Source organism: Rhinolophus ferrumequinum, chromosome 9, assembly GCF_004115265.2.
Source record: "Rhinolophus ferrumequinum isolate MPI-CBG mRhiFer1 chromosome 9, mRhiFer1_v1.p, whole genome shotgun sequence".
NCBI classification, from domain to species: domain Eukaryota; kingdom Metazoa; phylum Chordata; class Mammalia; order Chiroptera; family Rhinolophidae; genus Rhinolophus; species Rhinolophus ferrumequinum.
The window spans coordinates 89,472,969-89,490,200 of record NC_046292.1 but is presented as its reverse complement, the minus strand read 5'-3'; the positions used below and the strand labels follow the sequence as shown (position 1 = coordinate 89,490,200).

Here is a 17,232-nt window from a genome sequence, read left to right as displayed (position 1 = left end):
AAAAAAAGAAAACTACAGATCAATATCTCTGATGAATACAGATGCAAAAATCCTAAACAAAATTCTAGCAAATTGAATGCAACAATGCATTAAAAAGATTATTCCTCACGAACAAGGGGGGTTCTTCCCAGGGGCACAAGGATGATTCAACATATGCAAATCCATCAATGTCATAAATCACATAAACAAAATAAAGGACAAAAATCATATGATTATATCAATTGATGCAGAAAAAGCATTTGACAAGATACAACATCCATTTATGATTAAAACACTTAATAAAGTAGGTATAGAAGGAAAATACCTTAACATAATAAAGGCCATATATGACAAACCCTCGGCTAATCTCATAATTAGCAGTGAAAAATTGAAGCCCTTTGCTCTACATTCAGGAACACGACAGGGCTGTCTCCTATCACTTCTGCTTCTCAACACATTGTTGGAAGTCCTCACCAGAGCAATCCGGCAAGAGAAAGAAATAAAAGGCATCCAAATTGGGAATGAAGAAGTTAAATTGTCACTCTTTGCAGATGACATGATGCTATATATAGAAAACCCTAAGGACTCCACCAAAAAGCTATTAGAAACAATCAACGAATACAGTTAAGTTGCCGGCTACAAAATCAACATACAAAAGTCCATTGCATTCCTATATACTAACAATGAAATCTCAGAAAAAGAAATACGAAAAAACAATTCCTTCTGCAATTGCAGCAAAAAAAATAAAATACCTAGGAATAAACTTAACCAAGGATGTGAGAAACCTATATGCTGAAAACTACAAGATATTTTTTAAAGAAATTGAAGAAGACACAAAGAAATGGAAAGACATTCCATGTTCATGGATTAGAAGAATCAACATAGTTAAAATGGCCATATTATCCAAAGCAATATACAGATTTAATGCAATCCCCGTCAAAATCCCAATGGCACTTTTTAAAGAAATAGAACAAAAAATCATCAGGTTTGTTTGGAACCACAAAAGACCCCGAATAGCCAAAGTACTCTTAAGGAAAAAGAACTATACTGGAGGTACCACACTCCCTGACTTTAGCTTGTACTACAGGGCAACAATAATCAAACCACAATGGTATTGACAGAAAAACAGACACACAGACCAATGGAATAGAATTGAGAACTCAGAAATAAAACCACATATATACAAACAGATAATTTTTGACAAAGAAGCTAAAAACATACAATGGAGAAAAGACAGCCTTTTCAATAAATGGTGTTGGGAGAATTGGAAAGCCACATGCAAAAGCATGAAACTGGACTGCTATCTGTCACCGTGTACCAAAATTAATTCAAAATGGATCAAAGACTTAAACATAAGACCTGAAACAATAAACTGCATAGAAGAAAACATAGGTACTAAACTTATGGACCTTGGGTTCAAAGAGCCTTTTATGAATTTCACTCCAAAGGCAAGGGAAGTAAAAGCTAAAATAAATGAATGGGACTATATCAAACTTAAAAGCTTCTGCACAGCAAAAGATACCATCGACAAAATAAAGAGGCAACCAACTGAATGGGAGAAGATTTTTGCAAGCAGTGCATCCGATAAGGGGCTAATATCCAAAATATACAAGGAACTCATGAAACTCAACAACAAAAAAACAAACAACCCAATTGATAAACGGGCAGAGGACCTGAAGAGATATTTCTCCAAAGAGGACATACAAATGGCAAATAGACATATGAAAAAATGCTCTACATCACTAATCATCAGAGAAATGCAAATAAAAACCACAATGAGAAATCACCTCAGCCCAGTCAGAATGGCTATCATCAACAAGACAAATAGTAACAAGTGTTGGAGAGGCTGTGGAGAAAAAGGAACCCTCATACACTGTTGGTGGGAATGCAGACTGGTGCAGCTGTTATGGAAGGCAGTGTGGAGGTTCCTCAAAAAATTAAAAATAGAATTACCGTATGACCCAGCAATCCATCTCCTGGGCATCTACCCAAAAAATCAGAAAACATTTGTACACAAAGACACGTGTGCTCCAATGTTCATTGCAGCTTTATTTACAGTGGCCAAAACATGGAAACAACCAAAATGTCCTTCGATAGATGAACGGATAAAGAAGTTGTGGTATATATACACAATGGAATACTATTCGGCGGTAAGAAAAGATGAAATAGGAACATTTGTGACAACATGGATGGATCTTGAGAGTATAATGCTAAGTGAAATAAGTCAGACAGAAAAAGCAGAGAACCATATGATTTCACTGATATGTGGTATATAAACCAAAAACAACAAAAGAACAAGACAAACAAATGAGAAACAAAAAGTCATAGACACAGACAATAGTTTAGTGGTTACCAGAGGGTAAGGGGGTGGGGGGTGGGAGATGAGGGTAAGGGGGATCAAATATATGGTGATGGAAGGAGAACTGACTCTGGGTGGTGAACACAATGGGATTTACAGATGATGTAATACAGAATTGTACACCTGAAATCTATGTAATTTTACTAACAATTGTCACCCCAATAAATTAAATAAATAAATAAATAAATAAATAAATAAATAAATAAATAAATAAATAAATAAAAATTTATACAATGGCTTATAGTACCGTGCTTCCCCCAAAATAAGACCTAGCCAGACCATCAGCTCTAATGCATTTTTTGGAGCAAAAACTAATGTAAGACCTGGTCTTATACTATATCAGACAGGGTATTATATTATATTATATTAAAGACCTCGTCTTATAATATATTAAAATAGGACCAGGTCTTATATTAATTTTTGCTTCATAAGTCACATTAGAGCTGATGGTCCAGCTAAGTCTTACTTTGGGGGAAACACGGTAGTTGTAGGCAGAATAACTTGATACAATCCCCATCCCCAAAGACGCCCATGTTCTAATCATAGCAAAGAGAAAGTAAGGGTGACAATGAAATTAAATTTGCTAATCAGCAAATAGGAAGGTTATCCTGGTAGGCCCAATGTGACCATAAGAGTCCTTAAATAGGGAAGAAGGAGGTAAAACTGTCAGAACTAGAAAGAAGGCATTATGAGAAAGACTCAAACGGTCTTTGCTGGCTTTAAAGATAAAAGGGGCCACAAGCCAAGGAATGTGCATAGTGTCCAGAAGCTGTAAAAAGCAAGGAAACAGAGTCTCCCCTAGCCTCCTGAGAAGCAATGACTATTAGACATTCCTGTATATCCTGATATACATATATGTATATATGTATGTATGTATACACATATATAATGTGTAAATGTATAAACCGAACTTTTTAATAGATCATAGAAGCTAGAAGATAATGGGATATCTTCAAAATTCTAAAAGAAAATAACTACCAATATAGAATCCAATACCCAATGGAAATATCACTGGATATTCAAAATAAAGGCAAATTTTTGCTATTTACTAGCTGGGTAACCTTGAAAATCTCTGGCACTCTAAGTTTTCTTGTTTATAAAGTGGAGATGACAATATCCACTTCATTGGACTGTTGTAAATATTTAGTTTAAAAAGTGACATAGAATACCAATCACAGTGCTTGGCACAAGTGATTATTCAAAACTGATATTAATTTTAATTAACATCTTCACGATTAATAAATTAAAAGCAAAGATGTTTTTCGAGAAACAGCAACTGAGACAATTTGTCACAAGTACACAAATTTTATAAGAAATACTAAAGAATTTTATTGTCAATGAGGAAAATCATACTGATCAGAGCAGAGCAATGTAGGAAGGAATAAAGAATCATAAATACAAGAATAAAACTGTTTAAAACAATAACAATAATGATATCTGCATTAGTTCTCTATGGCTGTCATAACTAAGTACTACAGACTGGGTGGCTTAAACAACAGAAGTCTATTTTCTCACAGTTTTGGAGGCTGGAAGTCCAAGATAAAGTTGCCAACAGGGTTGATTTCTTCTGTGGCCTCTCTCTTGGCTTGCAGATGGCCTCCTTTTTCCAGTGTCTGCATATGGTCTTTTCTCTGTGCACATCTGTGTCTTAATCTCTTCTCTTATAAGAGCACCAGTTATATTGGATTAGGGTTCATCATTCACCCTAATGATCTTTACCTTAATTACCTCTTTAAAGGCCCATCTCTAAATATGGTCATATTCCTAAGTATTGGGGGCTAGGACTTCAATATATGAATTGGAGTATATGTGGAAGGGACATGATTCATCTCATAACAAAGTCTTTAGAGGTTTAAAACATATACAAAGTTAAAATATATGAATAAAATGGTACAAAAGATGGGAAAGGAGTAAGTGGATTTAAAATGTTGTAAAGTTCTAGAGTTGCTCAGGAACTAGTAAAATTTTAAGTTATGAAAGACCCCCCAATAAGGTAAGATGATATGGTGTAATCTCTAGGCCAACAATAAAGAGAATGATGAAGAAGGAAACAGAAATAAAAATTAATTAATACAAAAAGTCAAGAAGAGAAAAAAAGAAAATTTTAAAAGCATGGAAAATAGAAAACAAATGGTAAACCTTATACTTAAATTCAAATATATTTGATATCACATTAAATATAAATAGAATAAATACTCCAATTAAAACACAACAATTAATTGTCACCCCAATAAATTAAAAAAAAAAAAAACACAACAATTGTCAGACTGAATTTTTCAACAATAGTACCATCATGCTGCTTACCAGAGACAAGTTAATATATGGTTAGGGATAAAAACACAGAAAGTGTGAAAGTAAAATGATAGAAAATAATATATCTTTCAAAGATTAATCAAATGAAAGCAAATGCAACTATGCTGTTATCTGACAAGCAGATTTTAACTGAGAAAACATTATTAAAGATAAAGAGCAATATTTAATAATGATAAAAGAATGCATCCATCAGCAAGACATTAGAATTCTAAATTTGAATGTGCTTTAAAAATAAAGGTTTAAAATGTATAAATCACAAAAGAAGAATTAAAAGAGAAAACATCCAAATGCAAAATCATGCTGAGAGAATTTACCACATCTCTTAGTAATTAAAAGGTGAAAACAAAAACAAAAAAACACAATAATTATATCAAAGATTTGAACAACATAATAAAGTTCTCATCGGTGATATATGTAGAATATTGCATTTAGTAACCATACAATACATTATTTTCAAAGACACTGGAACATTATCCAAAATTGATCTAAGCCATAAAGTGAGTCTAAAAATTTCAGAGGATTGAAATCAAACAGAATGCATCCTCTGGCTAGAACGGAATTAAGCAATAAAATGAAGAAATAACTAGAAAAATCTTCAACTCTCAATGTAAAGTAAACAACGCACTTCTAAATAATCCATGGATCAAAGAAGAAATCACATAATTTAGAAAAGATTTTGTTTTTAATTTATTGGGGTGACAATTGTTAGTGAAATTACATAGATTTCGGGTGTGCAATTCTGTATCACATCATCTATAAATCCCATTGTGTGTTCACCACCCAGAGTCAGTTCTCCTTCCATCACCATATATTTGATCCCCTTTACCCTCATCTCCCACCCCCCCACCCCACTTATCCTCTGGTAACCACTAAACTATTGTCTGTGTCTATGAGTTTTTGTTTCTCATTAGTTCGTCTTGCTCTTTTGTTGTTTTGGGTTTATATACCACATATCAGTAAAATCATGTGGTTCTCTGCTTTTTCTGTCTGACTTATTTTGCTTAGCATCATACTATCAAGATCCATCCATGTTGTCACAAATGTTCCTATATAATCTTTTCTTACCACCGAATAATATTCCATTGTGTATACATACCACAACTTCTTTATCCATTCATCTATCGAAGGACATTTTAGTTGTTTCCATGTCTTACCACCGTAAACAAGCTGCAATGAACATTGGAGCACACGTGTCTTTATGTATAAATGTTTTCAGATTTTTTGGGTAGATACCCAGGAGAGGTATTGCTGGGTCACATGGTAATTCTATTCGTAATTTTTTGAGGAACCTCCACACGGCCTTCCATAGTGGCTGCACCAGTCTGCATTCCCACCAACAGTGTATGAGGGTTCCTTTTCCTCCACAGCCTCTCCAACACTTGTTACTATTTGTCTTGTTGATGATAGCCATTCTGACTGGACTGAGGTGATTTCTCATTGTGGTTTTTATTTGCATTTCTCTGATGATTAGTGATGTTGAGCATTTTTTCATATGTCTATTTGTCATTTGTATGTCCTCTTTGGAGAAATGTCTCTTCAGGTCCTATGCCCATTTTTCAATTGGGTTGTTTCTTTGTTGTTGTTGAGTTTCATGAGTTCCTTGTATATTTTGGATATCAACCCCTTATCGGAGGCACTGTTTGTAAAAATCTTCTCGTATTCAGCTGGTTGCCTCTTTATTTTGTCGATGGTTTGTTTTGCTGTGCTGAAGCTTTTAAGTTTGATATAGTCCCATTCATTTATTTTAGCTTTTACTTCCCTTGCCTTTGGAGTGAAATTCATAAAAGGCTCTTTGAACCCAAGGTCTATAAGCTTAGTACCTATGTTTTCTTCTATGCAGTTTATTGTTTCAGGTCTTATGCTTAAGTCTTTGATCCATTTTGAATTAATTTTGATGCATGGTGACAGATAGCAGTCCAGTTTCCTTCTTTTGCACGTGGCTATCAAATTCTCCCAGCATCATTTATTGAAGAGGCTGTCTTTCCTCCATTGTATGTTTTTAGCTTCTTTGTCAAAAATTATCTGTCCATATTTATGTGGTTTTATATCTGGGTTCTCAATTCTATTCCATTGGTCTACATGTCTGTTTTTCTGCCAATACCATGCTGTTTTGATTATTGTAGCCCTGTAGTACAAGCTAAAGTCAAGGAGAGTGATACCTCCAGTATTGTTCTTTTTTTTTAAGATTGCTTTGGCTATTCGGGATCTTTTGTGGTTCCAAACAAATCTGATGATTTTTTGTTTTATTTCTTTGAAAAATGCCATTGGGATTTTGATGGGGATTGCATTAAATCTGTATATTGCTTTGGATAATATGGCCATTTTAACTATGTTGATTCTTCCAATCCATGAGCACGGAATGTCTTTCCGTTTCTTTGTGTCTTCTTCCATTTCGTTCAAAAATATCTTATAATTTTCAGCATATAGATCCTTCACATCCTTCGTAAAGATTATTCCTAGGTATTTTATTCTTTTTGCTGCAATTGCAAAAGGAATTGTTTTTTGTATTTCTTTTTCTGAGGTTTCATTGTTAGTATATAGGAATACAATGGACTTTTTTTTTTTTTGTGATTCATATGGTCATGTTCTTTTTTTTTTTTTAAATTTATTGGGGTGACAATTGTTATTAAAATTACATAGATTTCAGGTGTGGACTTTTGTACATTGATTTTGTAGCCAGCAACTTTACTGTATTCGTTGATCGTTTCTGATAGCTTCTCGGTGGAGTCTAGGGTTTTCTTTGTATAGCATCATGTCATCTGCAAAGAGTAATAATTTAACTTCTTCATTCCCATTTTGGATGCCTTTTATTTCTTTCTCTTGCCGGATTGCTCTGGCAAGGACTTCCAACACTATGTTGAAAAGCAGAGGTGATGTAGAGCAAAGGGCTTCAGTTTTTCACCGTTAATTATGAGATTAGCTGAGGGCTTGTCATATATGGTCTTTATTATGTTAAGGTATTTTCCTTTTATACCTATTTTATTAAGTGTTTTAGTCATAAATGGATGTTGTATCTTGTCAAATGCCTTTTCTGCATCAATTGATATAATCATATGATTTTTGTCCTTTAATTTGTTTATGTGATGTATCACATTGATGGATTTGCAGATGTTGAACCATCCTTGTGCCCCAAGGATGAACCCCACTTGGACATGATGAATAATCTTTTTAATGAATTGTTGTATTCGATTAGCTAGAATTTTGTTTAGGATTTTTGTATTTGTATTCATCAGAGATATTGGTCTGTAGTTTTCTTTTTTTGTGTTGTCCTTATCAGGTTTTGGTATCAGGGTAATGTTGGCCTCATAAAATGAGTTATGGAGTACTGTCTCTTCTTCAATTTTTTGGAAGAGTTTGAGCAGGATTGGTATTAGATCCTTTTTGAAGGTTTGGTAGTATTTACTAGTGAAGCCATCTGGTCCCGGGCTTTTGCTTTTGGGAAGGTTTTGGATGACTGATTCAATTTCCTTACTGGTGATCGGTCTGTTTAGATTTTTCCAGTTCTTCATGGTTCAGCCTAGGAAGGCTATATGTTTCTAAGAACTTGTCCATTTCTTCTAGGTTATTGAATTTGGTGGCATATAGTCCTTCATAGTATTCTTGGATGATGTTTTGTATTTCTGTGATGTCCGTGATAATTTCCCCTTTTTCACTTCTGATTTTGTTAATTAGTGTCTTCTCTCTTTTTATCTTATGAATCTAGCCAAGGGTTTGTCAATTTTGTTAAACTTTTCAAAGAACCAGGTCTTTGTCACATTACTTTTTTTGTATTGTCTTTTTGTTCTCTATTTCATTTAGTTCTGCTCTGATTTTTGTTATTTCCTTTCTTCTGCTGACCTTAGGTTTCACTTGTTCTTCTTTTTCTAGTTCTTTAACGTGTAACGTGAGGTTATTTATTTGGAATTTTTCTTGTTTCTTGAGATAGGCCTGTAATGGTATAAATTTCCCTCTTAAAACTGCTTTTGCTGCATCCCAAATATTTTGGTAGGATGTATTTTCATTGTCATTTGTTTCTATGTATCTTTTGATCTCTCGTCTAATTTCTTCTTTGATCCAGTCGTTCTTTAAAAGTATGTTGTTTAATCTCCATGTATTTGTGTTTTTTCCTGCTTTCTTTTTGCAGTTGATATCCAATTTCAAAGCTTTGTGATCAGAGAATATGCTTGGTATGATTTCAATCTTAAATTTGCTGAGGCTGATTTTATGTCCCAGTATATGGTCTATCCTTGAGAATGTTCCAGGTACACTAGAAAAGAATGTATAGTCTGATTTTTTAGGATGAAGTGCTGTATATATGTCAATTATGTCTATTTCATCTAATGTGTCATTTAGGGCTGCTATTTCGTTATTTATTTTCTGTTTGGATGATCTATCCATAGCTTTCAATGATGTATTTAGGTCCCCTAGTCTAATTGTGTTTTGGTTAATTTCTCCCTTTAGTTCTGTTACTAGTTCCTTGGTATATTTTGGTGCTCCCTGATTGGGGGCATAAATATTGATGACTGTTATGTCTTCTTGTTGTTTAGTCCCCTTTACCATTATGAAATGTCCATCTTTGTCTCTTGTTATCTTTTTCACCCTGAAATCTGTTTCATCTCATATCATTATGGCTACACCTGATTTTCTCTGGGTACCATTTGCTTGGAGTGTCAATTTCTACCTTTTCACTTTGAGTCTATGCTTGTCCTTGTAGCTGAGATGTGTATCTTGGAGACAGCATTTGGTTGGGTTTAGTGTTTTGATCCAATTTGCTCCTCTTTGCCTTTTTATTGGTGAGTTCAGTCCATTTACATTTAGGGTAATTATTGATATGTGAGGATTTCCTGTCATTCTATCTTTAGTTTTCTAGTAAGGCTGTGTCTCCATTGTTTCTTTGCCTTTTTGTTGTTGTCTATTATTTGTGTGTGGTGGTATTCTATGATGTTTCCCTTTGTTTGTTCTTTTATTGCAGTATATATTTCAGTTCTGGATTTTTTTTCAGTGGTTATCCTTATGTTTATGTAAAAGAAAGTTTGATATTTAGAGTATTCCATTTTCTTCAGCACGCTTACTTTCTCCATTTCTATATTCCGGTTCAGGCCTCTACTATCCCCCTTTTTATGTTTTGGTTGCCACAAATAGTCCCTGTTGATGGTGGTCGAATAGCCTCCTTTAGTATTTCTTGTAGTGCAGGTCGTGTATTAGAAAATTCCCTCAGCTTCTGTATGTCTGGAAAGATCTTTATTCCTGCTTCATATCTAAAGGATATCTTTGCTGGATATATTATTCTTGGCTCATAATTTATCTCTTTCAATAGTTGGAATATTTGGTTCCACTCCCTTCTGGCTTGTAGAGTTTCTGCTGAAAAATCTTATGACAATCTACGGGGCTTTCCTTTGTAGGTTACCGTCTTCTTTTCCCTAGCTGCCTTGAGTATTCTTTCTTTGTCGTTGATTTTAGACAGCTTCAATACAATGTGCCTTGGAGAAGGCCTGTTGGGATTGAGGTAATTAGGTGTTCTATTTGCTTCTTGGATTCGAGGATCCAGTTCTGTCCACAAGTTTGGGAAGTTCTCATCAACAATGTGTTTGAATATATTCTCTGTTCCCTTCTCTCTTTCTTCTCCTTCTGGTATGCCCATTATTCTTATATTGCTCTTTCTGATGGAGTCAGAAAGTTCTTGTAGAGGTCTTTCATTTCTTTTAAGTCTCAAGTCTCTTTCTTCTTCCATCTGTGTCATTTCCAGGTTTCTATCTTCGATGTCACTGATTCTTTCTTATATCTTGTCAACTCTACTACCTAAGCTGGTTATTTCATTCTTAATTTCTTCTAATGAGTTCTTAATCTCCAGAAATTCTATTTGGTTCGTTTTTTAAAATTTCAATCTCTTTCGTAAAATGCTCATGGTGTTCTTTGATTGTGTTTCTGAGTTCATTAAACTGACTTTCTGTGTTTTCTTGTATCTCGTTGAATTTTTTCAGAACTGCAATCTTGAATTATCTGTCATTTAAGTCACATATTTCCATATCTTTAAGTTCCTTTTCTGGAGACTTTTCACTTTCTTTCTGAGCTGTCTTGTTGCCTTGGTTATTCATGACAATTACTGATTTATTATTTCTCTTCCTAGACATCTACAGGAGTGGCTTCTGAAACAAGTTGATAGGAAGAGGTCTTTCTTTTGTTTTCCAGTACTTGTTGGTAGAATGTTTTATTTTCTCTCCGACTGCAGCTTTTTTTTTCTCTCTCACAACATAGTGCTATGTTTTCTCTGCACTATTCCAGCTTCTCACACAATGGGTGGATTCCCTGGGAGATGGGCTTCTCCTCTGTTAATAGTTCATCTGGTTTACAGGGCACAGTGTTGGTGTGGGTATGCGGAGAGCTTTTGAAGTTCCAAAGCTCTTCCTGCACCAGATTCAGAGCCCGTATGTTTCAGCAGTTCTGTTTACTCCTTCTGGGGTCCACCCAGACAGGTGGGGTCATGGGCAGGGTGAGTTGTGAGAGGTGGCCCAGAGCAATGGTGGCGACCACCACGACAGCCGGTCCTACTTCCACAGCTCCCTCACCTTTGCCGGAACTAGTTGGGCTGCAAATCTGTGTCTGTGGTCCACAGTTATCAGAACACCAAATATTCTGTTCTTTTCATCTGACACTGCTACTGTTCCACCTCTAGCACTGGCCAGGTGGGGCGGGGTGAGCTCTGGGAGGGTAGGGAGGGGGCGGCTAGTCTCAGTGCCTAAGGCTTCCGTTCTCTGCTCGGCTGTGAGGGCTTAAACCACCGTTTTCAGATTTCTTCCCTCAGTCTTTTCTCTGAGGTCTCTGCCGTGAGCGTTGGGTTCAGCTGTGTTATATGCTATCCCCTCATCCCTGTGGGCCATAAGCAGAGCTCTAGCAGTCCGAGTTCTTCCCTCTCTCGTAGCTGCAGTAGTTCCGGGATGCGGCGAGTTCAGAGCACTGAGTTAGGTCTGCGTCCTGAGCCCGCTAGTCTCCGTTTCTGCACTTCTCCCTTTCCTCCTCCCCGATCACATGATTCGCCCACCTTTAGGTGAATTCAGTGGTGGGCCTCTTCGTCTTGCCTATCTGCTGTGCAGGGAGTCATTTGTGGCGTTATTGTTGTTCAATTAGTTGTAAATTCCAGGGGAGCTTTACAGAGGCTCACTTCACGCCGCCATTTTGATTATGTCTCCAGAAAATATTTTTTAAATGATTAGTAATGAAATTAGGACATATCAAAACATATGACATACAGCTAACGCCATAATAAGAGGGATATTTAAATGCATATTTTAGAAAGAATAAAGGATGAAAAATAATTATCTAAATGTCCATCTATAAAAGTTTAGAAAGAGAGAAGAAGATAAAGCCAAAGGAAAGTAGAAGAAAGAAATAAAGATAGGAGCAAAAATTCATGAAATAGAAAGCAAACATAGCAGAGAAATACAACAAAACCAAAAGTTGTTTCTCCAGGAAAAACAAACAAACAATACATGAATGAATCATTGGCAAACTTGAGCAAGAAAAAAGAGAATGTATAAATCACAAATTTCATAGATAAATGGGATGTTATAAAAAAAATTATACCAATAAATTAAAAAATATAAATAAAATGGGAAATTTCTAGCAAAGCACAACTTACCGAAGCTAACATAAAACGCAATAGAAACTCTAAGTTGTCATATATCTATTAAAGAAATTGAAATTGGAATTTAATTCTTTCCCATAAATATAATCCCATGCTCAAATCCTTCCCTTATAAGGCTTTCTATACATTTAAAAAGGAAATGACACTGATCTTACCCAGAGAAAGGCAAAGAGGGAATACTTCCCAATTCATTTTATGAAGCCAGCCAATTTTGATAGTATAATCTACAAAAAAGGGGAAATCATAGGTCAATCTCTTCATAAAAATATATGAAAAATCCTAAATAAAGCATTAACAAATTACATCCAGTGGTTAATAAAAAAGTATAATAAATCAAGTCCAAATTGGATTTATTGCAGCAATGCATGGTTGAATTAATGTTCAAAAAGTTAATCAATGTAATTCATCATATTATGAAAATAAAGTAAAAATTATAAGATCATCTAATAGATACAGGAAAAGCATTTGATAAAATTCAGTACCCATTTATAATAAGAAGAATTTAAAATCTCTTAGCAGAGTAGAAGGGAACTTCTTTAAAATGAGAAAGTGTATCTTGAGCACCAGTTTTTTTGGGGGGAGGGAGTGCAGAATGCTCTAAAACAAATGTTATACTTAATGGTGAAATATTGAAGATTTTCTTCCCAAATCAAGAATGAAAGAAATATATAATACCATAGGCACCACTTCTCTTCAACATTATATTAAAGGTAGTTGTGAATGCAATAAAGCAAGAAAAATAAATAAAAGCTATAAGAATTGGAAATAGTGAGAAGTTAAATTGTTATTATTTATGACCAATATGATTGTATATATAGAAAATCCAGGAGAATCTCTAGAAAATCCGTTAGAATTAATAAATGAATTCAGAAGATGATGGATACAAGTATACAATATACAAAGTTGAGGGCAGATCCCAGGAAGCAGAAATCCGGGGTCCTGGCAGCTGGGCGGCCCGTATAGGCCCAGGGCGGGGATGCACCGCCAGGGTTGGGAGCCAGCGCTATCACCAAGAAGAAGCTTATCGAGTTCAGGTATAGAGAGAGACGGACAGTCTTGGCTGAGGACCAGCTGGCCCAGATGTCGAAGCAGTTGGACATGTTCAAGACCAACCTGGAGGAATTTGCCAGCAGCACAAGCAAGAAACCTGAAGAATCTCGAGTTCCGGGTGCAGTTCCAGGACATGTATGCCACCATTGGGGTTGATCCTCTGGCCTCTGGAAAAGGATTTTGGTCTGAGATGCTAGGTGTGGGAGACTTAATTATGAGCTGAGTGCCCAGGTTATGGAAGTGTGCCTGGCCCTAAAACACCAGAACGGAGGTCTGATAACTCTGGAGGAATACATCAACGGGAGTTAAAAGGAAGAGGCAAATTTGCCCAGGATGTCAGCCAAGACGACTTGATCAGGACCATCAAGAAACTAAAGGCACTTGGCGCTGGCTTTCAGAATCATCCCTGTGGGCGGCACTTAACTCATTCAGTCTGTTCCAGCTGAGCTTAATATGGATCTCTGTGGTGCTGCAGCTGGCAGAGATAAATGGCTACGTGACTGTCAGTGATATCAAAGCCAGTCTTAAATGGGAGACAGAGTGAATGCGACAAGTGCTGGAACACCTGTTGAAGGAAGGACTGGCTTGGCTGGACCCACAAGCCCCAGGGGAAGCCCCCTACTGGCTGCCAGCTGTCTTCACGGACCCCTACTCCCAGGAGATCACAGCTGAAGAGTCCAGAGAAGCCCTCCCCTCACTCTAGGAGTGTGGAATGGGGCACAGAAGTAGGCAGGGAGAAGAGGGAGAAACTGTTGGTGAATAAAACCTGGACAACTTTGTTTAAAATAAACAAACAAAAAACCACATGGGGGGGGAATATACAAAATTGAATTGTATTTCTACATGTCAGGAACAAACAAAGTTGAAATTTAAATGATACAATGAAAATAATATATATTTAGGAATAAATCTACGACATGCAATACCTCTACGAAGAACACTGCAAAATATATTTGAGAACTTAAAGACCTCAATAAATGGAGGGATAAACCATGTTCATGAATTAGAAGACTTAATATTGTAAAGATGGCAGTTCTCCTCAAACTTGTTTATAAATTGAATGCACATTTAGTAGAATTTTAGCAAGCATTTTTTTATGAAAATGGCAAGCTTATTTAAAACTTTACATGCAAATGCAAATAACTAGCAATAACTAAGACAACATTATAAAGAAACCAAGCTGGAGAACTCACACTATTAAGACTTACAAAGCTACAGTAGGTAAGATATTGTGGTACTACTATGGATGAAGGAACAAATAGAGCGATGGAACAGAAGACAGTCAAAACACAAATGCTCATTTACAAGGTATTTGATATATGACAAAGCTGCAGGTTCATGGCTGTGTGGAAATGATGGTCTTTTAAGTGTTACTAGGTCAATCAAATATCCATATAAAAAGTAAATATTGACTTCTACCTTGCGCCATAACAATATCAGTTCCAAGAGATTTTATATTTAAATATGAAAGTTACAACACTAAAACTTCTAGAACATAATCTATGATCAAAGATTTCTTATTGGGACACAAAAAGCACTAACCATATAGGAAAAAAATTAGACTATATTAAAATTAAGAAATTTTCTCTCTTAATATTGTAAAGATGCCAGTTCTCCTCAAACTTGTTTATAAATTGAATGCACATTTAGTAGAATTTTAAAAAGACAACATTCAGGCAACCCACAGAGTAGGAGATATACATATACACAAACTTTAGTCTTTTTTGTACTCACAGCTATGATGGATTACAGTGAATATATACAAAGCAAAATCACTAAAGGAAAAGGCACATAAGGTAAAGTCACATGAGAGAAACCGAGTGCAAGCTTCCAAGACTCTTCTCCCACTTGAGTTACACAGGATGCACTTTTCCCCCCAGCAACAAGTTGCTGTTTGAAATGTTTCTATCCACACCCAAAGATTTTATTGGGTGTTGGTCATGTAGGTAGCCTCTGTATAATACCATAAAGATGGATACAGGTCATTATACATTTGTCCAAGCTTATAGAATATAAACAAATAACTATATTGGAACACCCTCCCTACTCACCTGATCTCGCCCCCAATGACTTCTTTTTTTACCCCAAGATAAAGGAAATATTGAAAGGAAGACGTTTTGGTGACATCCAGGACATCAATGGTAATACGACGACAGTTCTAATGGCCATTCCAGAAAAAGAGTTCCAAAATTGCTTTGAAGGGTGGACCAGGTGCTGGCATTGGTGCATAGCTTCCCAAGGGGAGTACTTCGAAGGTGACCTTAGTGATATTCAACAATGAGGTATGTAGCACTTTTTCTAAGATGATTTCGTGAACTTAATTGTCAGATCTCATATAACACTAAGAGTGAACTACAATGTAAACTATGGACTTCGGGTGATTAAGACATGTCAATGCAGGTTCATCAATTTTTTTAAAAAATGTGCCTCTCTGGAGAGAGGTGTTGAGAATGGCTGAAGCCATGTATGTGTGAGGGAAGGGGCATATGGGAAATCTTTGTACCTTACTCTCAATTTTGTTGTGAACCTAAAACTGCTCTAAAAAAGAATAGTCTTAAGAAGAACACATTATCATTTATATTAGCACCAAAACAAATACTTAGGCATAAATCTAATAAAATATTTAAAGGATCTATATTAGAAAAACTACAAACCTCTGGTGAAATAAATCAAAGAATCCTCCCAAAGTTTGAATTACTGCTGGTAGAGGCTTTCCTGAGAGCAATTTTAGGAGGAAGTGGGGAGTAAGCATTGGGCACCAGAAGTTGTTTTGCTATGTTTGTGTGCAGGTGGGGCTGGGGCAGCTGAGAAAAGAATGTCATGGGAAAGAGAAAGAATGGGGAAACTGGAGACTGAGGTCCCTGAAGAAAAGCTTTCACTTCATCCTACCAAGCTGCACCCCTGCCTTACCCCGGTCTTCTGATGCCATCTTCCATGACTCTATTAATTCCAGAAAGCCTCACCCTGGAAAGCTCTCTCTGGTACCCAGTTCAGCTGGGCAAGCAGGTAAGGGACAGTGCAGCACCCACAACTCTGGAATCCTGCTCACATCACCTCATTCTGACCCTGGCTGGCTGAGGTGTGCTGAGAATTCCTTAGCCTCCTTCCTGGTCCAAGATAAACCAAGGAAGGGTGCTTGGCTCATGCTGAGGAGCCTGCATGGTCTTCCTAGGCCCATCTTTTCCTCCTGGGTTCACCCTGCTCACTGGCTCCACGTCTTGGAGCCTCAGATGGATCTTTGGTATTCAGGTTAATTAATCTCACCAAAGTGTTCTGTTTTCCCACACTTGGGTTTGACAGAACATCAGGTACAGAAAAAGGCAGCACAAAAAATGTCTATTTATTCACCCACCAAATGCCTTTCCCTCCAGAAACAGCAGGCTGCCAGAGATATCACTGGCTGTCGTTCAGATTCCTTTAGGCCTGAGGTCATGTATAGTAATATATGCAAATAGATCACCCTTCCCCTGCCATTGGTCAATAATCTATTACCAAATAAAATCTTACCTGCAGCCTTCACCTTAATTAAACTTGCCTTGTTCTGGGTGGTATCTCTCCAGACAAGGTTGTCCTTTGAAATTCAGATTCCTTGCACAAACAACATTCTGGTGTGACACCTCCACTGTGAGTTTGCTAGCCCAGCTATCTGAGACTAAATTATGCATTTGCCCAGGCTACAGAAAGCTAACAGAAAGTCAATTTTCCATTTAGCACTTGTGTTATTCATCTCTTCCTAATCAGAAATTGACTCCAATTCCTTATTTGCATTTATAGATCACAGGGCCAAACAAAGTTGTTCAGTTCCCTCCATCGCCCTCCTTTTAAAAAATTTCCCTGGAAGTCTTTAGCTGTTATGACAAATATGAAAAAGCTGGGGGCATGCTAAAGTTTAAAGTTGGTGCTTGCTTTC

General features: G+C 36.4%; 1 pseudogene; it reads left to right on the top strand.

Moving 5' to 3' along the window:
* Window positions 1–13,320: 13,320 nt before the first annotated feature.
* On the top strand, window positions 13,321–14,025 carry LOC117027128 (vacuolar-sorting protein SNF8-like; annotated as a pseudogene).
* The last annotated feature ends 3,207 nt before the right edge of the window (window positions 14,026–17,232 follow it).